Here is a 12,206-nt window from a genome sequence, read left to right on the forward strand (position 1 = left end):
TTAATTATCTCAAATTTTATTTGAATCGTACATATGTATATATAGTGTTTGGAGCATAAAATACATAAGTCGGACGAAAATGCATATGAGAGCTATATCCAAATCTGAACGGATTTCAATATAATTTTGTAAATTTATTCTTGTACTAAACTCCGTCACACATTCCAAATCTGTATCTATAACTGATCAAGAGATATTTGCATACAATATCTAAATTTTTTGGAGGTAACTCCGATTCAGATGCTATATATCCAGTTCCCAGTGGAATTTTAAAAATTGTGTGTAGCCTACGTTACTTTCAGGCGATGCTATTATTACATTATAGGAAACTATGTTTAGCGGTTTTGAGCCTATAAATTACAAACAAACAATCAAACGTACAAACATCTTAGTTGAAACAAACTTTATATTTTTTTTGTTTAAGAAACACTGTGAGTTAAAACACTATAATCCAAAAAGTAGGCATGGTAAATTTATCTGTCAGGTTATGACAAACATTCGTAAAAAAATATCTAAAAGGTCTCAGCCGTTCTCAACTGATTCCATTACTAACTAACGACATTTGATTTGCCAGTTGTATGTTTTAAAAAGTAGGCGTGGTCAGTTCCTCAGCCCCAAATTAATACTTAGGGTTGGATGGAAAGTCAATAGTATCTCGCGTAATAATTTTCAAATCGATATCTTCATTATTTTGGCAAATATAAGGATGTTAGATAAATCGAAATATTGGGCGTAAAAGTAGGCGTGGTCAATATTTTTATACCCTCCACCTTGGAAAGGAGGGTATATTAACTTTGTCATTCCGTTTGTAACATCCTTAAATATTCGTCGTAGACCCCATAAAGTATATATATTCATAATAAGCATAAAATTCTAAGTCGATTTAACGATGTCCGTCTGTCTGTCTGTCTGTCTGTTGAAATCACGATACAGCCCACATTATTTGACGTAGAGCGCCAAAATTTAGCAGAGCTATTGGTATTGTGTCTAGGATGGTTGGTATTTGGTATAGCCCCCATGATTTGGTATAGCCCCCATATAACGGTACCTCCCGATATTCGGTATTTTGATGGTTTTTGCAACATTTTTTCACTGATTTGTGTAAAAATTGGTATTTGTGAGTCATAATGGGTCCTAGTTCGTGTGGCGAAACATTGTATGTATAGGTCCACGTTTTGGTATAGTCCCCATATAACGGTAGCTCCCAATATTCGGTATTTTGATGATTTTTGACTGATTTGTTCACGAATTTCACTGAAAATTTGGTTGTTGTAGATCATAATGGGTCCCAGTTCGTGTGGCGAGTCATTGTAATTATAGGTCCACGTTTTGGTATAGCCCCCATGTAACGGTACCTCCCGATATTCGGTAATTTGATGATTTTTGCCCCTTTTTTCACGTATTTGTCTGAAAATTGGTATTTGTAGGTCATAATGGGTTCTAGCTCCGTTGGCGGAACCTTGCATGTGTAGGTCCACGATTTGGTAGAGCCCCCATATAACGGTACCTCCCGATATTCGGCATTTTAATGGTTTTTGCCACGTTTCTTCTAATGTTTCCTTTACCCTAAGGTGGAGGGTATTAAAAGTTTGGCCCGGCCGAACTTAATGTTTTTTTACTTGTTTCTTTTAAAACCTAACTCGGGGTATGACGAACGTTTGTACAAAAATTATGCAAATCGGTCCAGCCGTTCTCAACTGATTCCATTTCCAACGAACAACAATTGATTTTCATATATATACTAGCTGGTCCGCATTGCCGGCCCATACTTTTAGTCTTTAATGCATATTTTTTTTTTATTATATTTATATTTTATTTTTTTATTGTAAGTAATGACTCCATAGTAATTTCTAAATAGAAATAAATATTCATGGCAAAAACTTTAATAGATGTTCACCTACACTCGGATTTTGATATTTTGAATAGCCTGATCTTATTTTTCAGCTATAGGCTTTACTTTGAGTGTTAAAAACCTATATGATATACAACATCTATAATAGCCCCAAGTGACAACTCAGCTCATTGGCAGAATTTTCCATTCAAATGAGCTATAATTTGAATTTGTATTTCCAACGTTTAGAAAACCGTACTGCGTGGTATTTAGTTTTTTCCACGTTATAATTCGGGGCAGAATTATTTCAGAATAGTCAAAGATAATTACTCTTTTACACCCACTACCGAAAAAATGGAATTAATTTGTTGTCATTTAAATTCTACGTTGAAGACCCCATAAAGACCATGTTTTTCATCATAGTATAATTCAATGACGATTAAATGTTCGGTCCCGTGTTACTTTTTAATATTCGTATTTTTTTCATGTTTCTGCCACCATTTCCGACAGAATGAGTCCCAGTTTGATATTTCGGAGTTTTTTCTTATAGACGTACATCCCAAATCTTCGTTCTTAGTCAATATTCTCTTGAGGGTTACAAATTCAATAGAATACAAATTTTCTCTTCTGACCACACATTGGTTAGGAAAGTGGACTTTTGGGTACACATAATGTGGGGACTATACCTTAGTAAATGCCTATGTGGACCCAGAATAGCCAAGATGGGTCCTACTACGAAAATTGCAAATTGTATGCGAAGAGGTTTTGTACCCTCCCGAGAAACAAAGTTGCCAAATAATCACCAAAAAATGAAAAAGGGGCCAAGACTCCGAAAATAGATTAAATCATATGATGGTTATACCAAAACGTGAACAGGATTGGTTGCATCTCAAATTACCAACATTTGCCGAAATTAGCATGAAAACAAGTAAAAAAACATTAAGTTCGACCGGGCCAATCTTTTAATACCCCCCACCTTAGGGTAAAGAAAACATTAGAAGAAATGTGGCAAAAACCATTAAGATGCAGAATATCGGGAGTTATCGTTATATGGGGGCTATACCAAATAGTGGACCTACACATGCAATGTTTCGCCAAAGGAGCTAGAACCCATTATGACCTACAAATATCAATTTTCAGACAAATCCGTGAAAAAATGTGGCAGAAATAATCAAATTACCGAATATCGGGAGGTACTGTTATATGGGGGCTATACCAAAACGTGGACCTATAATTACAATGACTCGCCTCACGAACTAGGACCCATTATGACCTACAAATACCAATTTTTAGACAAATCCGTGAAAAAATGTGGCAAAAAAAATTAAAATACCGAATATCGAGAGGTACCTTTATATGGGGGCTATACCAAAACGTGGACCTATACATACAATGTTTTGCCACACGCACACGTTATGACCTACAAATACTAATTTTCAGACAAATCCGTCCAAAAATGTGGCATAAATTTATATGGGGACTATACCATAACGTGGACCGATATATCTCATTTTCAATACCAACCATCCTAGAATATACAATACAAATTGCTCTGCTAAATTTTGGCGCTCTACGTCAAATAATGTGGCCTGTATCGTGATTTCAACAGACAGACGGACAGACAGACAGACGGATATCGTTAAATCGACTTGGAATTTTATGCTGATTATGAATATATATACTTTATGGGGTCTACGACGAATATTTAAGAATGTTACAAACGGAATGACAAATTTAATATACCCTCCTTTCCAAGGTGGCTAAAATGTAAAATACACTTGAGATCGGGTTTTACCCTTATCCGGGGGTTATGACCCATATCGTGGCCTCAAAAGCGATTTAAGATATCTTAAAATTTAAAGAAGAAATCCATTTCCTAATGTCCAATTCGCTCTACTATTTTGCTCCCTTTATATTCGGTAATTCACTGATTGCAGTCCTAATGATTTTTGCATTTTGAGTTGAGAAACATATGCAAGTATATTATAACAAGAATTATGAACCTTATGTAAAATGACAATTTTGATGTACACACGAAAATACACATGCATAATAAAAGCGACAGCATATATGTAAAACCCTTATTGTCCGATAGCAGCTCAAAGAAGGTTGATAACCATTATCGTTCAGTAAAAATTACTCAGTTATTTGTACTGATGAGATTTTCTCTCCCACGTAGAGCTGCATAAATCTAGTTCATAGTTCAGTACACCGGTTCCTAAACGTATGAGTGATTTTATTTATGTTACTCATACGCAAATTATTCATACAAACGATCGGAGTCTACGGAATTAAATAAGGAACTAGTTCGTTCGATCGGAGTAGATTGGCACAACTCCACTACAACGTACAAATGTCGCCAAAAAAAAAAAAAAAACATTCAGCAAAATCTAGCAGGAAACAACCGCCTCACAAAGACGAAGCGTTACACTTTTAAAACGTTGAGAAAAACTTAAATTTTTTAATATAGTGGTTTAGATAATTTTCTGTTATATAAGGTATACAAATATTTTCTTCCCACTTTGGCCATGTAGAATATTACCTATCAAATTGTACAAAACAAGTAATAAAACAGCTAAGTCCGGAAGGCGAACTTTTAATACCCTCCACCATTTGGAAGTAACTTGAAAACTTTCAAAAAATCCGAAAACTACCACTTAAATGAAAACCGTTATATGGAACCTATACGAAGACGTTGAAATGCTTACGAAATTTTTTGTCATAGGCTGTAGGACCTGTTACGAACTTTAAATACGAAATTTGTTACAATTCCTGTGAATAATGTCGCAAAAATCATGAAAATACCGAGTATCGGGAGGTACCGTCATATGGCGGCTATACGAAGACGTGGGCCTGCATACAAACAAACATTTTTGTCATAGGCTGTAGTACCCATTACGAACTTCAAATAAGAAATTTGAAACGATTGCGGTAAATTATGTCGCTAAAATCATGAAAATGTCGAATATCGGGAGGTACCGTTACATGGGGGCTATACGAAAACGTGGACCGACATGGCCCATTTACGAACACAACCTGCCTACTGGTAAACTATGCATGCATGCAAAATTTTAGCTTTCTATCACAATTCGTTCCAAAGATAGCGTGATTACAACAAACAGACGGACCTAAACATACAGTGTACCGCCACTGAAACAAAAGCAAATATTGCCCTTATTTACCAATTTTTAGATAAATCAGTGGAAAAATGTGGCGAAAATCATCAAAATACCGAATATCGGGAGGTACCGTTATATACCAACCATCCTACCAACAAAATACAAATTGTTATGCCAAATTATGAAGCTCTACGTCAAATGATGTGTTCTGTATCGTGATTTCAACAGACCGACTTAGATTTTTATGGTGATCATGAGTATCAGAGCGCTGCAATGAGTATGATTGAGTAGGCTTGATCACACACAGTGGAAATACAATCAAACTCAATCAGTCGGTCAGATGTAACATGTTCATTCGAGTTGCTCAAGTCATACGATCAAGTTGTGATCAAACATGTATTGATCGAAGTTTTGTGTTCACAATCAAACAGCTCACATGAGTTATTTGTTTACGAACTTATGTTGAATTGTTCATAACGGGTCGATCATGTATGATGAGTCTGATCGGTTTTATTTATCCTAGTTAAGTGAGTGATTTGATTTGATTAAAACACAAATGTTCGAATCTGAGCGAAATCATGATGGTAATTTTACTAAGGATTTCATAACTAAAAGCTGTTTCCATTAAAGAAATTGGTGCAAATTATATTTAATAAATTACAATTTTTTCATTTTATTTGGGTTTTTGGTATGTTAGACTTCAGTAACTTATTAAAATAAAAAACAAAATTAATATTTTTAATAAAGAAACACATCCTTGGTATTTAGTAAACTAAAATGTTTAAATATTTTTTTTACAATATTGCTCAAGATTTTTCACAAACTTCGACCTTTTCGTTTACCTACACGTGTAAACTACTTGCATCAATTTCGGTCACACTACCACAATATTCTTCCATTTCAAATATTAAAATAGTCAAAATAAACTGCCCAACTTGATGGAATGGTTGAATAAACAATGACGCTGAGCGAACTCGATTCAAAGAAGACAATTACGGTTGTGATTGCTCATTTACATTCATGTGTTCGATCAACTCATGATGCTGAACACATCAAACCGTCTCGAACACTCATGTTTGATTGTGAGTGAAGTGATTCAAACTGAGCGTTCGATTCGATCCGAAGCGAAAACGGTAATTTCATTCAGATCATACTAAACGACAGCATCAACAAAAATCATGTAAGAAACCGAGTGTGCTTGAATTTTTGCATACTCGTTGCAGGCCTCTGATGAGTATATATACATTATGGGGTCTACGACGAATATTTAGGGAAGGTATAAAATCTAATGAACAACATGGTGGAAGGTATAAAATCTAATGAACAATAGAAGGTGCTGCTGATAGTGTGGAGATAGCAGTCGCAAGTTAGTAAACTGAATCTATGCTCTATATTAGTTTAATTGCTAATTTCAATCTCCTTATAGCCACAAAATCACTCTATATGAACGTTCTGCAAATGAGAATGCACCAATGCTGTGGAAACACAAAAGAACCCAAACGATTTATGCATCTCTAATGGATTTTCGTGATTGTCATAATATTGGTAGAATCCTTCCTTGATCCTTCATTTTTAAGAGTCAAAACGAAGCCTATACGCTTTTGGGCAATCAGCATTGAAATCAAAGTCCATATACAAATCACAAGATCCAGATTATGTCTCTCACAATAATGAGAGACCAGCTAGGGGGAAAACTCAATTACATCATAAAGCCTTTGAAAAGTTCATTGGCCATGCTTCCGACAAGGATCCCCTTTTGAGACTAAAGACACTCTTAACGCTTGGCAAATAAAAAAAACAGACTTAGTTGTAAATATGCCTGTAACTGCATTATCATTCTATATGGTCTATCAGTCAACAACTTCGAGCGGCCATATGTGGGGCACACTTCATTTTAAGCGCGAAAATGGACACTTGTTCCCTTGAAACTGAACCAGAAGAACCGACTTCCGCTAACTCTGGACAAAGCAAAAATCAAATAAATAAACATAAATTTTATAATAATGTTTGATGATATAATTTTTTAATAAAATCTTTACAATATACAAAGAAATATAAGCTCCATATAATGAACATTTGATTTTCACATTCAGGAAAGTTGAAATTCGTAACATATTTATATATTTTCCGTAAACAGGTCAAGTTTAAAAATCGGCATGGTAGGTACACCAGCATAGCATGGAACAATAAGGAGGTAGAACAGCATCGGAAAATTACAGAAATACAGCCCTGAGGCTATGATCTCTTACTGTGACAGTTCTATCTTTCCATTCCATGGCAAAACTGTCGAATAACTCTAATGCGCGTCTTCCAGTCATTGATTTTGAAAATAGTTTGTTTTAATTTTTCAAACCAATAAATACCTACACAAAATTGGCAGGAATCGGGCACACTTAGAAAAAATTGTAATCGGCTGGTAGCTCTACTTGATCATTTTATTGTACCATGCTGTATACGTTCCCCAAATACAACATTTACTACCGTTATGTTATTTTCGTTGTTTTTAGTACGTATTTTCCAAACCACCTCAAAATCTACAACATACACGCTAACAGCGATCCCAGTGCAAAATGTAGAACCACATTGTGCGTACGTAGTACCATCTCTATTTTTTTTAAACAATATCCACCGCCAGAGACTTTAATAGCAGCTCTATCCGTTCATCCAAAATTAAATTGAATCAAATTTAGTAACTTTTATTAACAAATCTATTGCTTTTTAGTACTTTTAGTACACATCTAGTTGAAACTTTAAAAAAAAATACTATTGTACTATCCTACACCTCCTCATTTTAAATTTCTGAATTTGAACTCCAATGGTGTTTGCCAAACACGACTGATTAATTATACCCTCAGCCATATGGCTACAGAGGGTATATATCATTTGATACGGCCAAAACGTGCCTAGTAGAAATAACGGTTTTAGACCCTAGGACTCTTTGGACCAAATCCGTTTCAGAACATTTGGAGTCGATATAGCGATGTCCGTCCGTCCGTCCGTCCGTCCGTCTGTCTGTCTGTCTGTCTGTCTGGCTGGTGCGCACGATAACTCTCGAAGGGAGTATCCGATTTGGTCCAAATTGGCTACAACGTAATATTTTTGTCAAACTTAGATCGAGTTCGGAGATGGGCAATATCGGTCCACTCCTTCTGGTACCTCCCCCACAAAAGGTCGAAATTTTCAAAAAATATATTTTTTGCACAGGAAGAGAAAGGATAATCCGATTTTGCTCCAACTTTGCAAATCCTAATATTTGCGTCAGTGCTATGTCTGGTGTGAAAATGGACAACATCGGCCCACTCCTTCTGGTACCTCCCCCATAAAAGGTCAAAATTTTAAATAATTACAACTCTCATAAAGTGTGATGTAAGAGTCCGATAGTCTTCAAATTTCACACATCCCAATATTTATAATAACCCAAGGTCTGGTGTTAAGATGAACAATATCGGTCTACTCCTTCTGGTACCTCCCCCACAAAAGGTCGAAATGTTCAAAAAATATATTCTTTGCACAGAAAGAGAAAGGATAATCCGAATTTGCTCCAACTTTGCAAATCCTAATATTTGCGTCAGTGCTAGGGCAGGTGTGGAAATGGACAATATCGGTCCACTCCATCAAGTACCTCCCCCACAAATGGTCAAAATTTTGAATAATTACAACTCTCATAAAATGTTATGTAAGAGTCCGACTGTCTTCAAATTTCACACATCCCAATATTTATATTAACCCAAGGTCTTGTGTTAAGATGAACAATATCGGTCTACTCCTTCTGGTACCTCCCCCACAAAAGGTCGAAATGTTCAAAAAATATATTCTTTGCACAGAAAGAGAAAGGCTAATCCGAATTTGCTCCGACTTTGCGAATCCTAATATTTGCGTCAGTGCTAGGACAGGTGTGAAAATGGACAATATCGGTCCACTCCATCAAGTACCTCCCCCACAAAATATTGAAATTTTGAGTACCCATGAAGCTCATATATCGCCAAATTAACATCCGATTCCATTTAGACTTGGCACATCTGTCGAAATATTTATATCATATTTTGGGTCCGATAGGAAATGGGCAATATTGGCCCATTCCTTCGGGATCTGCTCCATAGAGGGTCAAACGTTTGAATAACCTTAACACTAGTCAAAATATATTTAGATAATCGAACATAGGCTGAGGGTATATCTCTGGCGGCAATACCGACTGATACTTTTTAACTTGTTTTTTAGTACCATTTAGTGCTTTTAGTACACTTATAGATCGAATTTCTTAAAACCCAGCCTCATCTCACCTCTACACACCAACATCGAGAAGCGTGCAAGATACCGCCTTGTGCCGTTTTGCCTGGGCGTTGAATCAGTCAGTTACTCAGTGAAATATTTTCAAAATACATGTTTTGAAATGATTTCACTAAAATGACAGTAACTCATAAATCAACACATACAGAGACATATAAACCTTGGTGTTGACGTCAACTTTTATATGAAGTCTGCAGAAAGAAAATCGGTTCACGCATTTCAGATAACATCAATGACTAATATATATCGATTGCTCTATAGACTCAAAAAATAAAAAACGGTTAAAAATGTAAGATGTAGACATGAAATTTCGATACAATATGATGTAGAACATAGAACATGTACATAGGTAATTAGAAGATTAGCAGTATAAAGGCACGGAATTCTAAAACTATGTTTTTCATAAATAAACTTTTCCGAGCCTCTTTCTTCTCTATTCCATCATTAGTCGATCATTAGAAGGAATGACAAATTTGTACACACATACATTATGTCCATCCTCCGGCGGGGCTGTTAAGAGTGGTGGCCGATAATAATTTGGTTATTTGGATGTCTGGTCGGTCACCTGCTCACATCTGGCTTGTCTAATGTGGTCGCGTGCTTTAGAAACCATTGCGGTGACATAACGTCTGCAACTGACCAACCCAACCAACCAACAGCCATTGTTCGAATGAATGGAAGGAGTATTTGAAAGTTGTCCAAAGTGATGGGCGAAGATAAAGAGAAACTGAAAGCCAAAAAAGCGCCACAGAGTCTAGAAGACAAATATGGCTGAGGGATAAGAAACACAAAAAAAAAAAAAAAAAAAAAAAAAAACATAACAAAAATGGTAGCAACCGGCAAATTCACAAATAAATTACCCACACCGACAACGAAGAGGAATGACAAAACGCGATGTACAAACGAACTGACAACGGAGTTCATTAGATGGAAATGCTTATCCTATTTCGTGGGTGTGCGGATGTTTTGCCAAATGGTGTGGCTAATGCATTGGGAACAATGTAATCAAAACACACTCACACACATACACGCGCAAAGGCAAAGAATGGAACGGATGGGGCCACACATCCGCATCTTCGGCTCAGTAACTTTTAGGCCGACAGATTGTAGCGGATTCGAATATTTTCCTTTTCTATTCGACTTTTTTCACTCGGAATCGATTTGTTTGCTGTTGCCATTTACGTAAATGTGCGATTTGTTCGCCTGTTTTTCTTTTTTTAATAAAAGGAGGAAGGTAAACAAATCTTCTATCCCTTGGCTATCTTTAATTGATAATTCCCCCCTCACCGTCGGATTCCACCACAAACGTTTATGGAATAAAATATGTTTGTGCCAACATAATAAGAGCTAGACGAAATTTCAAAATTCAGTCCGAACAAATTGTATTTCGCCGAGCTAATTAATCGGGGAAGACGGTGGTCTTTCCATGTGTTCCTCTTTATGGTTACAGAGGTGTACAGAATTCGATACGATCACACAATGAATCGTCGAAGTAACGGTTTGAGAACCTAGGTCTCTTTGGACCAAATCGGTTTCAGAACTTATAAAGCTGTTCTCGTCATGTCACTGAGAGAATCTGTTTGGGTGCAAGATGGGCAACATCTTCCAGTCCTTCTGGACTGCCTCCCACACAAACATTTAAATTTCCGAAAAAATCAATCGTAGAAAGCAGCATTTTACTATAAGTATAGCGTATCGTAATATTTATGTTAGTTTTGGTATAGACCCCATATAACTGTATCTCCAGATTTTTGGTATTTCGATGATTTGTGTCACATTTTTCACCGGAATTGCTTCACATTTTGAATTTGGAGTTTGTAGTGGGTAATACCTATTATTCCACATCCACATTTTCGTATAGCTCCCGTATAGCTCTGCCTCTCCATATTTGGTATTTTAGCTACACTTTTCACCAGAATTTGTTCAGTAACACCAGATATTCGGATTTTTTAAATTATATATGCATTTTAGGTTTTCTTTTTCATTTTGCAAGTTCCTTCCAGATGGTGGAGGGTATTAAATGGTTGCACCGGTATAACTTAGCTGCATTTTTAAATTTTTTCCCTTTTGACTACATTGCCATTGTTATGGTAAATTTAGGAAGGAATTTAATAACTCTTTTCAAATGGACATATCCATCTCTGCATTTTCTCTAACTTAACATGTCGACTGCCATGGTAGAAGACTACAGGTAACAGCAAATGTTGTTGTACAACAATCGTAACAACAACCACATACAAATTTGCTTTTGTACGTAATACAAGTGTCAGAGTTATGTAAATTAATTTTCAATAAATTATTTTAACTTCAAAAAAATATACATTTTTGCAATTTGGATTATTAAATTGGGAATTCAGAAGAATAGTTCTTAAAATATTTAATTTTAATGCTTTCACATCATTTCCCTGAATGTATAGTTGTTAGCTGTTGATTCTAATCTCTCAACACTTCAAGCAATCGTTAGAAAATCGTTGGAAAAGGCAACATCCCTTTCAAGTTGAATCCAAACAGCATGCATACATAAAGTATTCTACAATTTTAGAAAACATGAAATATACGAATATATTATCTAACGTGGTGTCGCTGTTCCTTAACCGCAAAAAAGTTTCCGAACCATCGCCTTTGTCGTTTTGTAAGTACAACGCCGATTTCTTTATCGTTAGGCAAAAAATATGTTCACATTGCCCTGCAGTGAAATTTTCATATCAAAAACGGGTATACCTATTGTATATCAAGAAATGGAATTAAATCACAAAACGTCATATCGAGTTTGACACTGGTATTACTATATAGCAAAGACATAAAACTAAAACTATCAATGTACAAAGAAATGCTCTGGAACAGATTTTTGAGAGCATGTCTATCATACCTGATATTTTTTTTTCGCGCATTTCCGCCATTTTTCGGCGATTTTGGAGTAACATATTTTTCTAAAATTTCCAATGCATTTCTGTTATGTCGCCTGCCAT

The sequence above is a fragment of the Musca domestica genome, unplaced genomic scaffold (genome assembly GCF_030504385.1).
Source record: "Musca domestica strain aabys unplaced genomic scaffold, Musca_domestica.polishedcontigs.V.1.1 5, whole genome shotgun sequence".
NCBI classification, from domain to species: Eukaryota; Metazoa; Arthropoda; class Insecta; order Diptera; family Muscidae; genus Musca; species Musca domestica.